Source organism: Pseudochaenichthys georgianus, chromosome 1 (assembly GCF_902827115.2).
Source record: "Pseudochaenichthys georgianus chromosome 1, fPseGeo1.2, whole genome shotgun sequence".
NCBI lineage: Eukaryota > Metazoa > Chordata > Actinopteri > Perciformes > Channichthyidae > Pseudochaenichthys > Pseudochaenichthys georgianus.
Window position 1 is genome coordinate 39,531,345 of NC_047503.1, and position 21,118 is coordinate 39,552,462.

General features: G+C 44.6%; 1 long non-coding RNA gene across 4 annotated transcripts in view; it reads right to left on the reverse strand.

Annotated features, from left to right (window-relative positions):
- The window catches only part of LOC117449324 (uncharacterized), a 101,330-nt gene that overhangs the window by 56,934 nt on the left and 23,278 nt on the right, over positions 1 to 21,118 (reverse strand). For 3 of the 4 annotated variants that reach the window (XR_004552470.1, XR_011643477.1, XR_004552473.1), the window contains one exon: positions 1,951 to 2,162. The exons of the other annotated variant lie outside the window; for it this stretch is intronic. This is a non-coding gene — a long non-coding RNA (uncharacterized lncRNA). Of the gene's footprint in view, positions 1 to 1,950; positions 2,163 to 21,118 lie in introns of those variants that run through there. 4 annotated transcript variants of the gene reach the window in all.

Genomic DNA, 21,118 nt, shown 5'->3' on the forward strand with positions numbered 1-21,118 from the left:
GTACTGCTGGATGAAAGTGCTCAAGCCACTTGGGATGCTGTGTATACTTTCAAGGTATTTTATCTAACTCCTGTGTCTCCAAAGCATATAACTCTCAGAGGACTTTTTTTGTAGCTCTTCAATTACTTCAGGAAATTCAGAGAGATAAAAGTAAGTACCAAAGCTGTCACAGATTACGAGACGTACCGGTAGCAGCGTTCACGCCACGTTCTGGGACTAACTTTCTAAATGGGGGACGGGGGGGGGACGCAGGCGGTGGAATAGAGCCTCCCTGTGTGTCGCTGTGCTCTGTCCTGCAGGTGTCTCCAAGTGATGGAGAGGGCTCTGGAAAACATTTATATCTCAAATCCACTTTATCGACCGCGGCCCTGTCAGAGCGGAGCTAGCCGCGGTGGTAGGGGGGATTGGACGAGAGCGAGTGGCTCTTAGCACACACACTGACACTGAAGGAGCCTCCAGCACTCGCTCTTTGCTGTGAGTCTGGAACCTCTTTATGGTGATTGTTTTATCAGCGTTCCTGCGTGTCCCCCGGGAGGCTGGGGCCCGAGGAGGATGACCCTCATTTTCTGAAAGCAAAGTGTTCAGTATTGATCAGTAGGAATGAGCAGCCCGTGACATGGGTTAATTTACTGGACCTGGGAAGGTTCATTGTTTCCTGTCATTCCTGAACTCATCGTGCTGACCTTTACCGTCTTGTCCTGCCACGCACTGTGTGTGCACACATGGACACACACATTTACACACACACACACACGACTCCACTGTTCACTACCTTACCACAGAAAGAAAGAAAGAAAGAAAGTGAGACTTACTCTCCCAGCGACAGATAAAGACACAAAAGAACTACCACTTCAACTAAAAATGATCTGTTAATGTTCTATTCAAAATCACTTTTCACAAATGTTCCCCTGAAAATGAATTTGGCTGAAGAGTGATGACACACTAAACCACGACAGACCTAACGCACTTGTATTATTATTTCTTGTTCTGAAATGTATTCCACTGATAATTCAACGAATATGTTATCTCTCATTAAAATCCACCACAAACTAAAGGGCTCAATACCTGAGCATCTTTAAGACAAGATATTTAATCAATACTTAACTGATAACCTGTGCACAGAGTACTGAGAATGACAGGGGTCAAAGGTGAATGTCTGTGGGTGAAAAGGCCAGTTTAGTTACATCGAAAGGTCAGACCCTTAATGTGATGCTCGATTTCCAAACTTATTAGGGGCATGGCCTAACAGCCCGACTACAAAGTGGGGTTGCATCACTTTCCAAAATGCAAAGTAAACATAGACAATGGAACCATTTTTAATTAAAAAGCCCCAAGACTGAGGAGTCAAGTGGAGGAGGGGTGAAAAATGTTTTTTTTCTTTTTTGTTTTTCATTCTTACCAGCCATTTTAAAATCAATAGAAAAATATATTTTGTTCAAAGCTGAAACGATTGTAATAAGCGTATACTGTACAACTTAGACTGCTAATTATAATATATTAATTGGGAGCTGATTTAATTATTTTAAACATAAACACAAAATATTAACTGAATTCCTGCTTTTCAGTTGTTGCTATTTTCTGCTTTTCCTTCCATTTTTCTTACATGATCGTACACTAAAAATCTTTTAATTATTCATCTCAATAAATTACATTTTGAGAAAAGGTTGTCTGCAGATCAACGATGAATATAATCATTAATAATTGTCCAAATATTGTGAAAGAAGTTACATTTAACCTACTTAACTGCGTCACATTTTCTCCTTTTACAAAAAGTCTTTCACAATCCGAAGTGGCACAGTGGAGAAAAGGAAGATAATGGTAACAATGAGTTGAGAATAATAATTCATATATGCAAAGGAGACAAATACACAAAGGCAAAACTCAAGAGGCGTCTTTGATTTAGGATTTCCAGGCTTGCAATTGCCATGTTTGGTTAACATGGTGGTTAGCTTTATTTATTTTGCCCATTTTCTGCAGGATTCACCCAGCTCAGGATGAAGATGGGGAGGTAATAAATCCGTGAGGTGTCATCTCTCTCCCCTCCCCTTTGCCAGGCATCTGCGAGAGCTACGCCACTTCTGATTAGTGCCGCCTTTCCCTCCCAGAAAGCCAGCAGACAGGAACAAACTGATTACTGCCCGTCTTCCGGGGATTGGAGACACCTAACAGGAGGATTACATTAACATATTAACGGACGCCTCTCACCTGCAGCCCTCCTAATATCACTTCCATGCTCTTTTACTTCTTTGCGGAGGGGGTGTGGCGCATGTGTATTCGCCCTCTCTCCCAGGGTGCGCTATCTGTCATTGCTGGTAGGTGAAGAGGAGAGGGCGCCTTTGAAGTTTTCCGACATAAAAGGCGCAAATAAACGCAAACGCATCCTTTCAGCTACTCACATGAAATTAGGACCTGCTGGAAACGGGGGTAGGAAGCTGGCCTCCGCAGCCACACCTAATCACTCTGACGGCAGCAAAGACTTCAGTCTCTGCTCCACTGGGAGCGTCGGGAAATAAGAATGAGAAGGGAAAGAGTGCTTTAATCTGCCTCAGCTACTTTCCCAGTGTTTTAAACAATGTTCTGCGGGAACAAAACAACAAACAACGAGCAGAACAGAGAAGGTTTCGCCGCCCTCTGAAATAAATATGAGGAAACTTTGAGTTGGTTGACAGAAGTGTGGATCAGGTTGACTCTGGCTGTGATATCTTCCGTCTTTGATATCTTTTTTCGGTGGGAAAAATCCAAGCTTGATCCTACGAATCAATTATAAGGGTGGACAGGATGGTCCGTCCTATGCACCACCTCAGTGTGCCGGGTAAACGCAGACAGTGATAGTTATCAGAAGTGGAAGTGTGAGGGAGCTCTTTTCACAACCAGACAAAATGAGCTAACTGCCACAGGAGATAAGGGGATTTAGAGATTCAAAAGAATAGAGATTTAAAAATTAATGGTGGAAAGGATTTGCCTGCAACTCGTGAGCAGAACACAACTTATAAAGAGTAAAGGAGACAAATTGCTTTTTGGAATAAAGTGATGGTGAAAGGGAAAAAACAAGCTGTGAATATTTAATGCGCACCACAGCTGTCTTCACAAACAAATCAATATGGTGATAGTAAACATAAGGAGACTCATACTGTGGCACGCAAAGTGCGAGAGGAAGGAGGACAGGTGTCAGCGGGCCCAGCCACAGAGTTTAGGTTCATCTTGACATTTCTGAAGGTTAAAAGATTGTAACTGTCCGTCTGCGTCAATCACTCAGCTCAAAGGTCACAGCTAGTCTATTTTTCATTAATTATACCCTCAGATGTCTTCGGGATGCACAGACACCGAACAATCCCAACTCCCTGAACAACGGCCGCTGAAAGGTTGTAAGAGAGGAATACATACATAAATGTATAATTCAACATTTACACTGAAGGCTGGTCACATTTGATTTCAGGCAATGATTTGTATTTGCTCACTGCAATTAAAAATGACAGTGGTCAAATCCAACTGTATCTATATTATAAGAGGACCATTTCAAAGAAATACTTAAAATGCCTTAGTCATGATTCTGAACTCAATTGTAGTTGTAATCAAACAAGCCGACGGTCCGATGAGTTGTATACCTCTGAACGAATACACATTTGAAGAGAGCCAAAGATATCTGCAAACGTTGACATGGCGCTGGATCTATAACAATATCAACGGCCATCTACCAGAAGCCATTAGCGCACACAGCAGAACTATAAAACAAACAATGGTTTCAACAATTCAATTATCAGGGGGGTCTAATGAACCGAACGCCTCCCAAGGAATCAGATGTAGGCATCAATACGCTTGAATCAGATGCTCTCAGCGTTGTTATGGTACAACATAAATCTTAGGAGAAATGTTTTGAAGGCAAACAGATGTTTTTTTAACTCTTTAATTGAAATGTATATAGTTGTAGGTGTTTACTGACGTTTTTTTACTGCCTAGATTTTAGAAAGGTATTTGTCGCAGTGAAAGGAAAACAATGGCATGTATGGCGTCAATTAAAACCTTTATTTTTTTTTGAATTTTAGAGATAGTGACACACAACATCTCAGTGCTGGAAATGAACTGGGTTCTGACTGAACTGGTAAAACTCAACACTTGTTTTTGTGTTCTGTGTTTCTTGCTGCGGCCTAAACCCAGCCATAACTGTTCATTAGTATTTAGATTAATTGACCCACCAGCAGCTGGGGGTGTAAATGTAATAGTACTGCTTCACCTGTTTCTCTGTGTAATTCCTTGCGCCCTCTCGAACAAAACGTTTGGCTTCGATAATAGTTAAAATCTTGTGAAAACAGTTGTTACAGTTCCTGGACATTTACTGTTTTCATACAGTATGGCCACTGTCATTATTTTGACTTTTATTTAGCTTATTGTGAACAGGACTTTACAGTTTGCTTGTCCACTACTCTGCCTGTCACCTTTGACCTGCTCTGGAGCGCTAAATGCTTTTCTTGTCTTACCATGCGAAACAAGGCTGAAATAACAACGCTTCTCTTCCGCTCAGGGGGCATGTAAGAAAATGGCACACAACCTGAAGTGAACAATAGTGTGTGCACTCAGAGCACCTCTCAGAGCATTCCCCGAGCAGGATGCTCCACTGCTGTGACCGAGCCCTAAAGTGAGCGCTGGACTCTTCTGAGGCATGAAATAATAATAACATCCCACTTCCGTCTCCCTGCTGGAGAGGAGGGGAGGAGAGTATACGAGGGCCGTCTATTGTCACCGCTCACTAGAGAGATACCAGTATCCCCGGGACTTTAATGGGAAAGACAATAGGCTGGCCTAAAAAGGCTTCCCATTAAAATTTAATCAGAGACTTTTGTCTCACTATATGTGACGATGAGTGTGTGTGTGTGTGTGTGTGTGTGTGTGTGTGTGTGTGTGTGTGTGTGTGTGTGTGTGTGTGTGTGCGTGTGCGCGCGTGTGTGTGTGTGTGTGTGTGTGTGTGTGTGAGACTAAACGACTACAGGGACAGGTAGCAGCACTCACAGCCCATCTTCATCCCCTCTCGTGTTGTTTGCTTCAAGTTCATCCCTCTCCTGTACCTTGGGAGAGTTATTTCCTTTTCTCCCAGGTGTGTCACTATCCTCCTTTAACCACCCAACCACATGGCAACTGCTGGAGAAAATGTTAAGGACAAATTGGATTAACACCACGGTCTATGGTCTGGGCACTTAACAAACACAGATGCACTTAAGGGAGCCCACAGAATGATTTGTGACTGAACAAAGAACTGGAGAGATGGAGCCTGGGCATGACCACAGGCCGGGTGTAATATGTCATCTACCGGAAGAGCTATCAGCTCAGCCTACTGGAAAAGGAGGATCTCCCAAGTGCTGAAGGTAAATTATATAGTGCCAAGTGCTTCTCTCCTACTTTTGTGGCCGAGACAAAAACATGTTGTTTTTTTGTCGTCAAATCACAATGCTTTCGAACTGTTGTTGTGCCGTTTGTATACACTTCAGAGAGACTGAAACAATGTCCCAGAATTACTATTAAAGGCAGACTGAGATAACAACTTTTTTTATCCGAGCATTAAAAGTAACATTATTTCCGAATGTTGCATTTTTCAGTCCCTTTTGTAATTAATACTGAAAATCGTTTTTTGTACCTTATTAGTTATTAAGCATCATCCATTTTCTTCTGGAGAAACTAGGCCAACGAATCAATAGTGGAGGTTAACTTATTAGTATGATTAACGTGTTGACTTACAGTCGGGAGGCCTAACCCCAATAAACCTTGAATACATTCTAACATTATGCATTATTATATGATTGTGTCCCACAGTTCCTTATCATCTTTATGTTTAAGAAGGATGATTAGAAGAAGCTCTATATTAACACCCGACGGGTTAGAGGCTGAAAAAGAAAGTGCTGTAAGACACTAGCTGCTAATGTGAACTGGTGGTTCATTAACTGAGATTCTGAACTCAAAAATGAGGTTTAATTCACATGCATGTATGTATTTTAGCTAATGTAGAATGTGCTGCTTTTCACTATCTCTTTGCAACTGTTTCTTGTTCTTTATTCTCTCCATACTTTGGGGGGAAAAAAATGCAGATACTACGGGGCCATATCAGTTGCATCTGGTGACATTTCATGGCGATGTGAAGCCATTGATTACCTCTCTATGGTTTGTAATTGTTTCTTCAAGGAACTGTGATCCAATGTGCAAGTGAAGTTCCACATATGGATTTCTTTCCAATTAAGGTTGGAATTATTCACAGGGGGCTCAGCCTTGACGGCCCGCAAACAATGACATAACATTGGAAAAACATTTTTGAACCAATCGATGAGAAACAACCAAATGATGTTGGCTGAATGATAAACAGCTCCTGGACCTACACCACCAGGCTCTTAAGAGGTCTGATGGCAAGTGGAGTAACACACACACACACACACACACACACACACACAACACACACACACACACACACACACACACACACACACACACACACACACACACACACACACACACACACACACACACACACACACACACACACATACCATGTATACATCACTTCAGGGGACATTACATTGACTTTCATGCATTTCCTGGAGACTTATCCTAACCTTAACCATAACCAACACATGCCTTACCCTAACCCTAACCCTAACCAAGTCTTCACCCTAAAATTAATAAATTAATGATCCCCCTCATGGGGACCTCCATTTTGTCCCCATAAGGGAAGCCAGTCCCCACACGTGACTATGTAAACAGATTTAGGTCCCCACAAGTATAGTAATGCTAGGCCACACACACACACACACACACACACACACACACACACACACACACACACACACACACACACACACACACACACACACACACACACACACACACACACACACACACACACACACACACACACACACACACACACAGGCCTGATCGTGTAGTCTCAGAGGATTCTGCACCACCTGCAGATGGAGAATAAGCAGGTAGGGAGTCGAGACCTTCGGGGAACACTGTTCCAAAGGAATGGCTTTATGGAAATGAGGGTTAAAGGGAGCATCGTCCGCCCTCTGATAGGGAGCCGATGAAGCGCTGACACATGCCCCCCCGCCACCCTCCTACATGAAACCATGTTATATGAGAGGGGGTCACCGTTCACCCTAATCACGGCCGTGACATGACATGCTGTAGGTTGCCCCTCAGTGTTAAATATTTATGTCAGCACAGCCGTATTGCCTTGATGGCTGTCAAGACTTTGACACATGCTCTCTCTCTTCTCTATCTCTCTCTCTCTTTCTCTATCTGTTTCCATTAAAATTCATCAAAAACAGGAAAACAGCATAAAAACACAAAAACACAAAGGCCTAAGCTAAAGGTAGCAGCTTTCATGTTTTTAGAACAGCAACTGGACGGTAGAATTGACACCTTACTGTATATGCAAAGGCTTGCACTTTATTCAGGCGCTTCTTTGTTTCACTTACAACTCTGTGTGTATACCAATACCCAAAGTACAATTTCACTGTCCAAAAGTAAATGGATGAATGTTCTTTCCAGCCATATTCATGCAGGATGCAACAGACTAATTATTACTGTCCCCATGTAAGAACTACCATAAAATGAACTATGTATGCAAACCCATCAGATGGCGTTGTGTTCACGCTGGAGTACCTCACAGTCTTCAGCCAGCAGAGATTCACTCACATGACCCGATGTAAAAGGTTTGGGGGTGACTGCGATCACTGGAGACCGCGCTCTCCTCCTCTAGCCTCTGCCGGTTCCCCCATGATAGGTGTCAAAGATATTCTAATGAATGTCAGAGTACATTTCAGGGGGCCATGCTCCGTACAAACCACTGGAGTGGCCCATCTTATGGGGCTGCCAAACCCCCTCCACTCTAAGCTCCCACCACTCTCTTCATGTTCAAGAGGGTTAAGAAGATTAATCAATGTCAATGTCTTTTCCCTTTTGAAGCCAATAAGGTGCACACTGTCTGGCCATGCCCAACAGAACATCACTTTGTTCCGTCGCACAGCCGCCCCTTCGCTGCCCTCACTGACCCCCCAGCAGTCCCACTTGTCAAAGTCAAGGGGGCGTTTGGCGTTTGGTAGAGACTGGCCTTCCGGATAGCACTCAGCTCCGCCCTGCTTGACCTATTCTCTGATATTTGACCACTCGGTTGCAAGACACTTGCTCTTTCGAGCTGAAATGTCACTGGGGCATCTTGTCAGCTCACAGACACCTCGGCCTGACAAGCGATTTTACTTTGGTGTGCTACAAGGCAGAAAATACAGGGCCGTGGCCTTGACGCACACAAACTGTCAGCTAGCCAGCAGGGCTACTTGATACGGACTTACTGGCCAAGTGTTAAGACACGGGAAAAAACGTGTGACTGCGACATTATATCGATATCTGGAAATGATGGTGGCCATGCATTAGAAATGAACGCCGTAGTCCTGTGAGTGTAACAGTTAAAGTTAAGAGTGTAAACCTCAAGCCTAAATTATCAAATTAATTTGACGACAACAAACAAACAAGACATTTGACACAAAAGGTCAACTGATAACCTTTGACTTCCTCTGCCTCCATGTATTTCTCCTCTCCGACCCATCCTCTCTTTTCTTGTCACTTAAACCCCCCCTCTCGTCTATTCACCTTTCAGGTTTTTACTAAATCAGCATGTTCTTCAGTTAAATGAGGGAGAGCGCACTCCTCTCCCCTTCCTTTGACCGCCAGTGGCATTGCAGCATGAAAGAGAAGGATGGGGATTGGAAGTAGCAGTCACATCATTTCTGGTTTGCGCAACCTGCTCAAAGTTTGCAACTAAATGCTTGTCTTCAGTCGAGCTGACAGGGGAGAAGTGGGCGCTCAGTGAACCATGGCCGGGCTGCCATGAAATGACAGGAATCATTGGCATACATTTCAAACAGCCTCGCGCTATCCTATTAAAGTGCCACATCCCCACTTTGAAACCGACAAGAAGGAATCCGCTTTGATAGATAGAGACTAAAATGGCTTATTGATTTTCTCACCCTTTTTTCGTTGTTAGGAACTTTTAAAAATTAGACGCCAAACTTATCTCTCTTTTTTTTTTTTAATTGCAATAGATTAAGAAAATAAGAGAAGTGGTCTCTTGTGACATCACAGCTTCTGTGTAATTGAATTTATTGAATTGCTTAAATTGCTATGTAATTAAGGAAATACCACAGCTCACTACGGATTATTGTTGTATTTACAGCAATATATCAAATTAAAAGTTGGGCAGTATTATGAATTAACATAGTATAACTGATTATTAATAATTGTGGTTTGGTAAATTAACATTTAAAAAAACAAAACAACATTTTGTATGTTCAATTATGGAGACGTGAACATTTCAAAACAACGTTTCATTCATTTGGTAAACTGACAATTGGCTTCAGTTTGATCAAACATAAATCATTAATCATGTTTTTTTTTCTTATGCCATAATATGTATCACAAAAACACGACGAGTTTTCAAGTATGCCATGAGTTGCAACAAAAATGAATTAAAAGAGAAACTGAGCAGCAAGGCCATCTGTGGAAGTTAGAATAACCCTTTGTGCTTTTATCTGATGATGAGCTTCACCATGCATGTCAATGACTCACTTGACATTATTAACTTCTGTGAATACCGTTTGATGGTGACTCAAATAGTCCATGCAGAGTCTTAATAGATATTCTGAATGGTACGCCGAATTTACTTTTTCATGATGTTGAAGTACAGATATGTCTATTAATATCTGGGTTATAAAAGATGAATAGAATAAGGAGATGGCAATGAAAAAGTATTTCATCACAGAGGTACTGTTCACGAGTGCTTATTGCCTTTTAACTTGAACTGCTCGACTCCACTTCTTATAGTACATTTAACCCGATAGAGGAAGTAAGGAGACGTAATGGTCCTTTAAGCAGTTTACAAAAGCTGTTAGGAGAGGAGTCGAGAGTCGTGAAGTGAAATCAGACATTTGGACAATGGTAGAAATGTTTGAGGAATTAGATTTTAAAAGTGTATCTGATCGCATTAAGCTGATGCTCAGGTTTTAGGCGGTACTCGTGAGGTTAGGACTGTAAGGACAACCCGCCGGTTTATATGAAATGCTCAGTAAGTGCTAAAGACCAATTAGAGGATTTCTCCACTGAAGTTTATCCCACTATTTTGTTTCACATTTTATTTGAAGGATCACTCTAACGCCTAACCTTTCAAATGCAGCTCAGTGAGATGTGTTACTTTTTAAATAGTGTACTGCAGGATAATCAAATTAACATAATTATTTCAGAGCTGCCTGAGGCAAGTGGTCCATTCAGTGTCAAAGGGCTTGTGTCTGGCTGCAGGGGTGGATTCCATCTGTTGTATCCTTATACTAAAGTCAACTCGTAAAAAATACATCACATTTGGACTAAATTGAAAATGTAGGAACGCTTTGGCACAGAGCTGTGGATTTAAACGTGGGGGCAGAGCTCCGAGTGTCTTTTATACGCTTCCGCACTGCTTGATACAAACACAAATCGAGCGGATTAGCCTAATCGGTGACTGTGGCCGGAAAAAGGTCCTAACAACCTTGTCAAATGCTTTGTGCCTTTCAGAATAGAGACTGTGTTCTGGCCCATCAGTTTCATAAGGCCTACATTATGGATCGTTGAGTATGTTGAGACACCCATAGCAGGGGATCCGCTGCCATGCTTGATTCCCACACTGCTCAGCACACGTATTACAGCCACGGACATAACGTTGTGTAAAACGCAATGATCTCGGGGCCACAGCCATCGTCCTCTCATCTATCATTCAATCTTCTCTAATTAGGGTTTTTTTGTCATACTGAGAGAGGGGCACTGAGTAGCACTTCTGGGGGGGTGAATGGTACACATTTCCATCTGACAGTGTGATGGAGATTGAATGTGAGCTTTAGGAAGATAAATGGGCGCCCCTGCAACCCTCCGACACTATCTGCAGCGCCGCTCTACGACCCTCCCCCGGGAATCGCTTAACGCTGGAGATTTGGGGCCTCTTTTGCTAAGTTCTGCTTAGGTCAGTCAATAACTTGTCAGGTCCCCCACTCATTGCCCTTAGATGAGTGAATACATTGAGGGAAAGGAGGAAATCAAAGCAGCAAACATGGGGATGGGGTTTAATATAGCGCATATTACGAATATTTAATTAGATTTGTGGAATCGCAGAAAAAGTGTTTGGCAGGTACGTTGCATAATAAAACCACAATAATACAACATTAATCAGATCACTACATTAAATAGCAGTTTGAGTCACAGTTTAAGTTCGTATTGTCAGTAATTATCTGACTACATTAAGAGGAAATGTAAATACTTTCAAAGGGTACAATTCTCTTGAAAAATAAACAGCTATGAGATGTTGTCATTGGCGATGTCCAAACAGATCTTTCTATTTAAATGTAATTATTATACACAATCTTCCAAAAAGGATTCAAAACAACTTAACAAAACCATGCTGACAATGTGCTTAATTTATCTCACTTAGTTCAAAGATGAACTGCACTAGGCACAAATCTTTTTTTTAAATGTTTTTTAATTTAAATGTTTCCAAACAAGTAAACAACTACTTTCCTGTCGTAAGTCAACAGCTAATTATTACACTTTATTATCACTCCAATGTGTGATACCTTTGCAAAATAAAGTTAATTCTTTAACTTAAGAAAAAGGTATCATTTAACTGTTTCCTAAATAATCTTAATTTGTGACAGAGTGTGGGCGGACACCAGAGAAGATTGGTGAGTGTAATTGAGTGTGTGTGTGTGTGTGCGTGCGTGCGTGCGTGCGTGTGTGTGTGTGTGTGTGTGTGCGCAGGGAGGGGTGTGCCTCTCTCCCTAACAGCCCCAGCGGCCCTGCTTTAGGCCGGTGACAGGGCTCTGTCTCTCAGCCACACTTCACTGGGTCCCGCTGACACTCAACTGTCAAGCCGGCGAGCCCTCAACCACCGCCCTAACATGCTCTACAGCTTCACCCAATTAACTTGCTTTCACTTGACATCGCGGCAAAGAGCTTCATAATAGGTGGTCAAGGTGCAGTGTGTCTGCTTTCGCCCTTCTCTGACGACTAGCAGTGCACACACACACACACACACACGAGCGTTACCCCCACCATCCACCCCCCTCTACTACCTCTCAATGCTGTTGTGCCTCTGTAGGTCCAGCAGGCCTCTCTTGGCTGCCTCTGCCTGTTCACTGCACTGTGACAGCGGGAGAGCATTGATCCAGGAGAGGGGGGGTGCAGTGGGGTACAAACGGTCTTGCACGAAAACCTACGAACACTAATGCTACTGGACACAAGTCAGTCTGCTCGCTATAGGATATACAGCTACACATGCAGATATGCACGGCTGCTGGCCTGCATGAACGCTTGCAAACATGTGTTTACACGCGACCATGCATGCTTTGCAGGATGGAGCATGTGTGTCATTGTGTATTCTAAAATGTGACATTGCAAGATAGATAAATAGATAGATACTTTTAATCATCCAAAGTTGGGGAATTGTTTTGTCACAGCAGAATGTTGACAGTCAATGTACAAGAATACAATTAAAATTGCAAATTGTGTGTGTGTGTGTGTGTGTGTGTGTGTGTGTGTGTGTGTGTGTGTGTGTGTGTGTGTGTGTGTGTGTGTGTGTGTGTGTGTGTGTGTGTGTGTGTGTGTGTGTGTGTGTGTGTGTGTGTGTCTCCTGCTCTCTTCTTTTATCGGACATTCACTAAGTTGGACACCAAGCCAGAATGCGCAAAAGTAAGAAAAGCGATTTGACCCCCGACTGCGTGTTTGGGGAAGGGGGCCTTGAAGCATGTCAGCTCTGCTCAGGCTCCACTTCCCCTCTGTGTCCTTCCTATTTTTTCCCTAGTGCCAGGCCCAAACTTTGAAAACATCCACCTTAATAGGACCTAGTCAGAGAGAGCTACTCTTCCGTCTATCAAACTGTGATCCGAGGTGTCAGCCCGGGCCGGCTTTGACAGAATGTCTCCAAACGAACAGTGCGATAGTGTTTCCCTCCCCAGCACTCGGCTGCTCCGGTGTAGCCCCTCGGCTGCCTGGCCTCTCCATCTCACCACACCACCTCTCCCCTAGCCCGCCTGCTTCATTTCACCTCACAGAACACCTTGCAACAGCGGGTTGACTGACAGCCACGCCCACGAGACGGCCTAATTGTCTTCTTTTCCAATTTAGAGAACACCACAACGCTTCAATCTTATTTCCCTTTTTAAGGAGATTAACTCGTTGCTGAAGACGGAGGGAATATTGTTGTAATATGCTGCTAATCACTCTCTAATGAAAAAGCCTTATCAAACATGTGCTGCTGTTGTCAGTGATCAGAGCTTAAAGAGAACCCTGATTGAGCAGCCATTGTATGTTTCCAAATCAATTATGGAGTTGCTCTAGAATCTAGTAGCCAAGTTTCATGCGCCTGCAGTGATTTGACCCAAACTCCAATGTGTACAGAAAATAAATATTGGGCTTAGATTCCCAAAACAAAACAATCCCACTCGACCTGTTCTTCACTCTGCCCAAAATAATACAATTCATTGCTGTCAGGCCCGATGGCATCCCACATTTGAACGGCATCGATTGAGGATATTGACCATTCGCCAGATGCAACTCCCCGTGTGTTAGCAGTGTGCTGAAATTATATCTGCCCTTCCTATTAAACAATTGGCTCCCCAGTGGTCCCCATTACCTCATGATAAGTATAAACAAATATGAGAGGTTAAAATTAGCATTAATAACTATTAGACATGAATACATTTGTATCGCTTGCAATACCCAAAAGGAAATTACTCAAATGTTAAACAAGATAACTATTCCATGCATTATCAACACCTCGTTTTGTACGGATTTGGTCATACTTAATGCTCCTGAACCTTTACATTTCCTCTACGCATCCTGCTCACTGTAGACGACCACTACAACAATTGATAAAAACAGTGACAGCTGACTTTTACTGTGTGCTGTTTGCTTTGGTGATCTGATTGTGCTTTTGAGCTCTCACTATTAATACAAAGTCCAGGCGGCAATAGAGTCTGCTTAAACCACCAGATTCTCTCTGGTGGCTTCCCCTGCGGAAGCTTTGTCCAATAAATTAAAAATAACACAGCCAGCTATGTGTAAATCAAAGCTTCTTTTGCACCCCACACCATTTTAGGTAAGGGAAAATAAAGAAAGAAACTGGAGAATAGACATGTGGTGTCATCCAGAGTTTGTTGGCACACCTGAGCTGCAGTGAAGTGCAGTTCCAAGGGTCCTATCCCAAACCAAATGCATCCCTTTGGCTGCAAGTGAAGTTTACCATTCAAATGGTACTGTATGCATCTGCCGTGGATTAACATAAGGAGGAGGCAAGCTGCACTCAGGCTACACACTGCACCCTCTACTTGATGTTGTTTTCTCAGTGTGTGTGTGTGTGTGTGTGTGTGTGTGTGTGTGTGTGTGTGTGTGTGTGTGTGTGTGTGTGTGTGTGTGTGTGTGTGTGTGTGTGTGTGTGTGTGTGTGTGTGTGTGTGTGTGTGTGTGTGTGTGTGTGTGTGTCCCACTCGGCTGTGCTTGTGTTAAGATGGCAACACTTGCCCCTCCAACCATCACTGAGTCAACAAACAAGTCCACACTGGGTTCTATTGGAGAAACTGCCAGTGGTTTCCCAAGTTCCTGCCAGAGCTCGTCCAGACACACACTTGCCCAGACACACACGCCCATGCCCCCCCCCACACACACACACACACACACACACACACACACACACACACACACACACACACACACACACACACACACACACACACACACACACACACACACACACACACACACACACACACACACACACACACACTAAAGAACTGCTGGTCTCAAGGACACTCGTGCGGTTTCACATCTAGTCAACCACCCACACAGACCATTTTGGTCTTCCAGTTCACTTTGACATCAATATCCACAAAAAGACTCACAATATTATCAGCACTTAATCATTTCCTCTGACCTAAATGACTTATTTATGGTGCCGTGGAAACGGCAACGGGAGTCATGCATTGGGTTTTCATCTGACGGGATGTCATCGTGTCTTCAGCAAAACACACAGACACAAACATACAGACGTTCATGTATTTAATGGCACATATTGTAGCTGCATAATGCGAGATGCTGAGGCTTTGCATGTGAGTTTTGAGTGCCTTTGCCCTGTGGCTTTTCTCACATTCGAACACACAATGTGAGTAAACCTTGCCCATATGTTTATTAATAATAAAACTGGAACTTAGCGTAAATATTTCTGCATCGACCCTTCCAGTATTACGACCCGTTTGACGTTGTATGCTTCATATTCATGCCATGGCTGCTTCCTTTAGTGAATTCTCAATTCATATCAGGATAAGTGGTCTGTTCTCAGGAGTACCATTAGAATAAGATACGTATTTAGCTTCAAGGAAAAAGCCTTTGAAATGAAGCCCTCGCCGTTGTAGTAGCAGGAGCAACATGTCGGAGAGGGGAAGACTCATTATTTGTTGGAGCGGGATGTGGCTGAGACACTTTTAGGAAAGACGTTAAACGGCGACGATAAGTCTGCTATCCCAGTGTTTCCCAACAATCACATTGTTCAGGTCATCTATGCGTTAAACGTCATTTTAAACATCTTTAGTTATTCATTGTTTCCTCTCACTTCAAGACACATATGAGCATCGACACAGCTACATTCAACTTGTCTGTGACCCTGTTTTCAAGGAAGAAATAGCAGTCTGGAAAAGTACCAAGCAAGAGAGGGAGAAAGAAACAGAGGCTGACGGGTGTGAGTGGGAAAAGAGGAGGAGGGGGCAGTATTTTAATGCCGGTTGTCACCACGTCAGGTCCGCACGACGACGAAATGCTGAAGCAGAGAAACCGGAGAAGACTTTTAGAAAATCCCCCGGCTGCCTCCAACATATCTCCGGGATATTCCAAGAGCAAAACGTATAAATCTGGGTCTTTCCACATCCAAGTCCCTCTCCTGAACACACAGACGTACACACACACACACACACTGGTCTGTGACTGCAGATTGAATACACACTGCACGCTGCGTCCGAACCAGCCTTAGCTAGTTTCTATGAAGAATATAATAACATGCTTTCAGCACGACATGGTGTGTGTCCCCTTTAAATCGTCTCGTTATCAAATGAAATTAGGAGTCTCGTGTCATGTGTAGCCTCAGCACCTCTCAGATATTCACGAGGGCTACATCTGGACTATCCCTGATTTGTGTTGAACACAGATGAGGGGGCCAGAGAATCCCATGGCCGTTGTTTAGCGAGTTGTCTCCGCTGTTTGCCAGTTGCATTCCACAAGTCGTGCCATGATTTGCTTTTCATTTACTTTCTCTTCCCACAGCTTACATTTTCTCCCCATCTCTCATCTTGCTATGTGCTTGTGGGGTGTGCACGGACTGTTTGTGAATGAATGCGGGTCTTCCTGGGTTTATTTATTTGTTTCGGTCAACCGCAAGCCGGCGAGCTGAGGGAGAACCGTCACGTTGCGTAAACAGTCACTCCGAGGGAGGGGAACTGGGAGAAGAGAGAGGAAAAGGGGGGGTTAAAAAGAATTAGAGGAACAAAAGGAATACGGAGGTGTAGCATGTTTGAGAAAGACACTCTGCTGCGAGGCCTCGGGGCACGGCGGCGGCATACGTGGCGTATTCCCCACCTGGAGCTTGTCGACAGGAATTTAATGCCGGCTCTAACGTCTGAACCGCACAGCAGGAAAAGGAGGAGGGGGGAGTAGTGGGATAGGAAATACTCTCCCCACCTTCTTCATGTCAAACACAAGTCTGTGTGTGACTGTGCTGTTGCTGCCACCTGAGGGACGCATTAACATCCTCCCCGCTCCCCGACATTCCCCTCCTCGAGTCACACTCGTGCGCACACAGAGACACGATTACACACATATCAACAGACTCTCTTTCACAAACTCACTGACCGTCTTTGTTGCCTGCCCCCGGGGTCAAGTCGGTCGCAGGACCAGGCCTGTCCCCATATGGAGGTTTTTGGTCCCACGCCCAGTTTGATTTCCCCTTCGCCTCCCTGATTAAATCAAGCTGGACATTTCTGAGGAGGTGGAAAAGAGTAACAAGGGAGGGAGAAAGGAACTACTGCCAAATGTTAGGAAAGCAGCGACGCAGACAAGTCACACACACGTCCTTCTTTCCCCGTCCATCTTTCCCTCCCTTTGCCTCTAAAGGTTCCATGTTTGGAATGATATCAACGTGCGTACCAAATGAAGCCGGGAAGCAAGAATGTCTTCTGTGTAGGAAGGGAATGGCAAAGTCTTTAAAAAGGACATAAATCTAAATTAGTCCGAAGCACGTGGTGAGAGGGCTCAGTAGTTGCGAACACATTCATGGTCGCCAAGCTGGGCGACGCAGCGGGGGTGAGGAATGCGGGACAACATCCACCAGCTGGATACAGGCGGCAGGACGTTCGGAAAACTCTGCTCAAGCTACTTCGCCAATATACTGACTGTAGTTGCTTAAGGTGTATTTACGAATACAAACATGTTTTTAAAAGTCAAAAAAGCTATAAAAGTCTGTAATGCGACCTCCGAGGCACCGAGGTCAATCATCCAATAGGTGTGTTTCTCTGTGCGGTAATGCAGATGTGAGGGGCGAATTCATAATCCTGTGTTTTTTGCGGAGAAATAACAACAACACGGGCAAGACCGATATAGTGCGTCTCAGGGTGATGACATCATGACACAGTGAGTAGGCGGTAAAGAGCAGAACAATAATCATTCATCCCCATCACGTTCTGGCTGTGTTACATAAACACTCATTGATCTTCCTGCCCACTTTCTGACACTGGAATAAGCAACTAGGTAATGCTGTCAATGCACACATACCTGGATACACTGACATATGGCTTGGTAACATCCTCACGCATACACAGATATAGGACACAAAGAAGTGATACACTGTAGGGATATTTGTAAGTGTATGCATGAGTGTGTGCATAGAAATATATAAGTCTGTGTGTGGACTTGCATAGATAAGATGAAACTTTAAACAGCCTCTGTTGCCTGGCTTTTTTTACTCGGGAGGCCTTAAACCAATTTACACACCGACTCCTTCCACCTCCACATATACAGCCCCATGATGTTTAAATTAAAGAGGGAGGCAGGCGGGGGGAGCAGTGTAAAGGAGAGAAAGAAAAAAAAGTTCCCTGAACATAGTAGAAAATTATTTTCTCTGGACAGTTTTAAGAGTCGACATCCTGTGCTGGAGTTCTCTAATCATCACCAGCGCAATTTACAATCAGAACACACAGCGAGCCGGTTCAGACCAGCTCATCTGTTGACTTTGGCCCCAGCTGAGCTCCACGTCCTGCTCTGTAAGTGTGTGTGTGTGTGTGTGTGTGTGTGTGTGTGTGTGTGTGTGTGTGTGTGTGTGTGTGTGTGTGTGTGTGTGTGTGTGTGTGTGTGTGTGTGTGTGTGTGTGTGTGTGTGTGTGTGTGTGTGTGTGTGTGTGTGTGTGTGTGTGTGTGTGTGTGTGTGTGTGTGTGTTGCCATTTGAGACCTGGGTGACTCGGCACTGGGCCCTGACAGGGGTGGGGTGAACGTCTGTGGGACCGCGGCGACCGCACACATGCACATGATCCCCTTGCTCTCATACACACACACACACTTGCAGGCTGTTCTTTTTTGCACAAAGGCACACACCATAAAATGTCCACTGAACAAACATGCAAATGCACTTGAGCACACATGCGTGCAGAAAGTACGATTTGGGCATAACTGAGCACTTGATAAACAAGGATATGCACGCCACTCAGAGAATATTGCAACACACACATAGCCTCAAAAAACAATGAGCAGATGTGTAACCACAAAAATGCACAGACACAGACTCACACATATACATATGGTTGAACACATCCATGCTGAACAACTCCCAATATCAGTCAGTGTGGCCTTGGTTCACAATGCACAGCCCTTGTGTAGTTCTGTATGTGTGTACATGTACGCGTGTGCGTGTGCGTGTGTGTGTGTGTGTGTGTGTGTGTGTGTGTGTGTGTGTGTGTGTGTGTGTGTGTGTGTGTGTGTGTGTGTGTGTGTGTGTGTGTGTGTGTGTGTGTGTGTGTGTGTGTGTGTGTGTGTGTGTGTGTGTGTGTGTGTGTGTGTCACACTCAGGATGCTCTCCCACCCACAGTTCCCTTGGCTGGCCTCCACCCAGTTAAGCCCGGTGCTGCTGCCTCGCCGCAGGGCTGAACACAGCTCACTGTGTGTCGGCCCCACCCCCCCTCCAGCCCCAGACTGTCCCGACCAATGTGCTTCTGATTAGGTGGCTTAATTACAGCTGTAAAAACAATGTTGATATAAGCCTCAAAATTGCAGTGTGTCAGATACTATTAGCCAACCTTGGACCCCAGCCATTGTTATCCAACTCCTCCAGCAACCCTCCCTCCCTCCCTCTGGCTCCTCCCATGCTTTCCCTCACCCGTATGACTTTTCCCCTCTCCCCTCCACATGTTCTTCACTCTTTCATGTCACACGCTGCAACAGAGGCCAAATGGCCCGCACATAAACAGCAGTGGGATGCCCAGGCATTGACCTTGACACAGCCAGGAAAGTCAGAGAGATACCGACATGTTGGAAACGCATGACAATAAAACAACGTAAAAAGGAGAACACCGTTAACCGCAGCAGGTCAGGTGTGAATTACACTTCATTTGTTTGATTGGCTTTTTGGCCTGGGATGCTTGACCTTTTTTAGCGGTCTGTGGATGTTCAAAAGAAGCGCTCTGGCTGTGCGGCAGAGTAAGATGATATTATATTAGCAAACATGGCAAGGCGGTGACGGCTTCCAGAGAAGGAAGGTCCGACCGTCTGGGACAGGATACAAGGCTGTGTGTTGGGCTCTTTGTGTTTCGGTGACAGTGACCAAGGAGCGGGAGTGTGGAGCATGCCGGCAGTCTGGTCCAGGGAAAACTCTGCAACACCGTTGAGTGGAGGCGAGGAAGAAAAGCAAAGTCAAAACCTCAAGTATGCAAATTCTGGGTGGTCCCATCTTTGGACTGGTGTAAAGAAAGTCCCCTTTTTACGTCTGTCTCCGTCCTTGAGGCAACTTCGACATCCACTCTCCTGAGAACCAGGTGTTGTGGATGAACGGCAGACATTCATCAGGCTCACTTACAGCTAATCAGCTGAGTAAAGACAACAGGCACTGGAGAGACCAAAGGCAGTGGGCAGAACTTGACAAAAAGGCGGTGGAGTGAACTCAGGGACATGCCAAGGGCGTGATTCCAACCCTGCAGGCCTCCATGGTGGCCTGTCTTCGCCCTGTGGCCTTCTCAGCAGCTGGCATTTCAAGGTTTCCCAAATGTGTATGCAAAGGCCCCAAATTGACATCGGTATGAAGAGTGAGACATTGAAATAAAAGTGAGGAAGCAAACCAGGGCGGCCCATATTGATTCTTGTGGACTGAGCAGGGTGTGTCTCTGCACTTCCCAGCCTTGAAAGGCCGTCTTGTCACTAAAGGTGGAGGCAATACAGTATGCCATCGTTTGAATAATTGATGACTGATTCCTAAGTAATCAGTGTCCTCACAAGACAATGCATTCCCTCGCTCCCTGGTGGAGAGAAAGAGCTCGGCCTGTTTTTGTCCCGATGCCTTTAGAAGCAAAAGGTAAAAGCTTTAATGCACTGAAGCCACTGGAAGTGCTCCCTCTGAAGGACTCCCCCTGGAATCAGCTGGGATGGTGTGTCTCTCCTTATGAGGGGGCCCATCAGAGTGGCCTTCCAGTAAAGGGAGTGAGAGGGAAATGGAGAGAGATGGAGCAAGGGAGGATGATAGAGTCATTGAGTGAGCGAGTGTGTCGGAACAGGAAGGCATGTGAATGCATTTAGATGTGTGAGTGCACGCTCACGTGTATGTGCTGTCAAATGTGTACTAAGTGTAAAGTTTGTTTAGGAGGTGCGCATTCAAGTATTTGTGCTCATGAACAAGAATGTGTTCATAAGTACCCAAGTGTGAGTGTGTGTCCTGGAATGTGCAGCCCCTTCCTCTAAACAGGAAAGGAGTCCAGCTACAGTAATAGCATGGCCACCCTTTCCTCAGAACGGTGGCCAGAGCAAACGTTAACCGTGAGCCAATC